Here is a 3,271-nt window from a genome sequence, read left to right on the forward strand (position 1 = left end):
TATTCTATACATAAAATTTAAATATTATTCTGAAGGTACAAAAATGAAAGGCAAATAAATGTTAAGTACATCATTTATTTGGAAATTGTTTAATAGAATATTTAATAAATCTTAATCTTTTACAAATTCTGTCGTTTGGTATTCAAAATCTTCTTCACTAACCTCATTTGCTATAAAACCAATCTGAAGACGGCGACTAATGTCGAGTCGGCGCGCAACTCACCGGCTCATCAATCTCGCATAACATGCACTGTACAATACATCGATTGGTATGGCTGAATCAAGCAAACATCTGGATTCCCAATGCAACACTTAAACGCAGTGTTCTTTCAAACAGATAGTTGATAAAAGTATACGTTCAATACAGCCATCATAGCGAGGCATTAAATTCCTGTAGCTACACTATAATATTTTGACATTTTAATCATATATCTAATGCTAAACTTTTCCTAACTATCATTTTAGTCAAACAAACTTGCCTTGTCATTTTAGGCTTTGTGATTTTCTTATACGTAGGTAACAAATCTCAAATTCGTATGGCTGAGACAGTACAATTTTCTTTCTAATTCAGTTAGAAATTCGCAAGCAAACTCGGATGGCCATTAGCCTCGAACTATTTCTTTCAGTGAATGATTAATATAATTGCATTACTTGTTTTTGTAAATATCTGTTGTTTTAGAAAAACCAGTTAAAGCTCTTAGAGCCCATTCGGAATGTCAACATTTAAAATCAGAAAAACGAAGAAAAACAATTTTTCTTAAAGAAATGTCTTCTTATCAGAGTATGGAACCATTTGATTTTTCAGACAATGAGGATAATGGAACTGAAAGTGCTTGTGGAACATTGCAGTCCATTTCACGCATGCCGACATATTCAACAGATTTCAAAAAGGGGACCCTAACCTATCCTTTAACAATTTAACCATTTAAAGCAGTTAGTGATCTAAATATGAAAGAAGTTTTGTATACTGTATCTGCAAAAGCACCAACGAAACCTTTACAATCATCTACTGAAGAGAGCATAGCACAACCATCTGGTACTTCAACTGGACTAAAACCACAGCAGTCCTCTCATATTACACATGATTTGAGTTACCTAAACTTTAATATACAAAAGTTGAAATATTATATACTTACTGATGGAGATATAATCATGTTCCCAGAATCTGGTTCAAGAGTGTGGGATGTCATTATTGTAATTTTAGGGATAAGCACTCACTATAATTTGAGTTATAAGGGTCGACGCGCTCTAATTGAGGCGACAAAAATATTTGCTGTTTCATTATTCTCCACTTGGGATATTAGCGATTACTATTTATTTAAAATAGTTGATCATCCTACCAATGTAACAATGTATCACTTCCACTGCCAACTTTGTTGCAAAGAATTAGAAAAGCCCACGCTGAAAACCCAATTCAAAAAGCATAAGGAAGTTTGTGAAAATTTTTTGCAAACGTATGTATTATACATGCATTCACCAAACTACTTTATATCTATCGACTTGAAATATGAAACAGTGTCATTATTGAAAATGACTGTTGTAAAGGATGCATTATTCAATCATTTAAAGAATGTTGGTCCAGAAGCCCGTACTGTAGGCATCATGCAGGATGTTTATGATGGAATACTTTATAAGAGAATCGCCTCAGAAATTAAGAAAGATTGCATACTTCTCACGTGTACATGTGCAATGGCTGGCGTATCCTTAAACAATAGCTCAAAAAATAGATTTTGGCCAAAGCTAATAACAATTGACTATTTACCTCCAGAATTACGCTTCATGTATCCATTACTGGCGGGCTTATGGATTAGAAAAACGGAACCTAATCCTGATTTAATGAATATGTACATGAAGTCCTTTATAAATCAAATGAATGACCTTGGCAATGGTTTCACTTTGAAGGTTGATGGAAGAATGGTTCGTTTCGTTTTGAGACCTCTTGTATTTAGCGTGGATACTATCGCCCGGCGTATTATACAAAATCGAGTTGAATACAATGGACGTTATGGTTGTATTTGGTGCCTCTCTCGTGGTAGACACAAAAATGGTTGTATTCGCTTTCTAATGAAAGAAAAGGAGCCTTCTGATAGGAGTAACATGCAACACTTAGCAGACATGGAAGCTATTATAAAACAAAAAGAGTTGTATCTGAAAACGATTTCAGTGACAGAAGAAACACTTGTAAAAGTTCACAAAAAAAGAATCACATGAATAGATACAAGAAGAAAAAAAGGAAAGAAGATGAAAATAGTTGACTCAATAAATAGCGTAAAAGAGTATTCAGTTTTAACGGAAATAAAAGATTTTGATATGGTATGGTCGTTTCCAAGAGATTAGTTGCACAGAGACTTACTTGGTGACATGCTTTCCTTATGGAATAAATGGACTGATCCAAAAAGCACTATTCACTTAACAAAAGAAGAACAGACTGCTGTCAATGAACGCTTGATGAAACTGACATCACCGCACGAAATAAACAGACAAGTAAGGCCACTGGCATCTGAAAAGTGCAAATGGAAAGCTTCAGAATGGCGAAGTTGGTTGCTCTTTTACTCGATTCCGTGTTTAACTGGTATTCTCGACGACTATGCTTTGAAACATTTTTCTTTAGTTGTAAGAAGAACTCACACTTTACTTCAAAACAGTATTACCATGGCAACGTCAACCTTTCAATCTGAAAATGCTATATATTACTTATAGGAGCGTGTAAATGGAGCAAAGGGCGTGTACGATTAAATGTCCAACAAAACACTACAAAAAATGTTTTCCGAAGCCTAGTTACAGAATTAGCTGAATCTCCTAATATTTTAATTTTTTGTAATTCTCTTTTTGCGAGAAATAAAGTTGCATCGTTCTGTCGCAGCGGTGATGTTGTTTTGGTAAGACGGGGTGTGCTTGATTCAACCTGCAAAATTCCTCAGCAACCTGAAAGTCCAGTTTGAACTTTCGATAGGTGTATATATTCAAATATGGTTATTCATTCTACTGAATATAGTAAGCCCGAAAAATCGAATGATACTGTCTTCCGTCTTCACAGTAAGAAGTTCGTTCCTTGTATTAAATCTACTTTACTGTAACGGAATTGCTTATGCAACAGTTACTTTTTTTAAAGCAAATCAAGCAACCTTGTCGAGTTCAGCATTTAATTGTGCAAGCATTCCTTCCTATTGTAGCCGATTTTGAATTAACTCATTTATTTAAAGTCGAAGAGCGACAAGATAACGGAACAATTATAGTTACAGATTTAACAGAAAAATGTGTTCTCATAGAG

Source organism: Belonocnema kinseyi, chromosome 7, assembly GCF_010883055.1.
Source record: "Belonocnema kinseyi isolate 2016_QV_RU_SX_M_011 chromosome 7, B_treatae_v1, whole genome shotgun sequence".
Taxonomy (NCBI): domain Eukaryota; kingdom Metazoa; phylum Arthropoda; class Insecta; order Hymenoptera; family Cynipidae; genus Belonocnema; species Belonocnema kinseyi.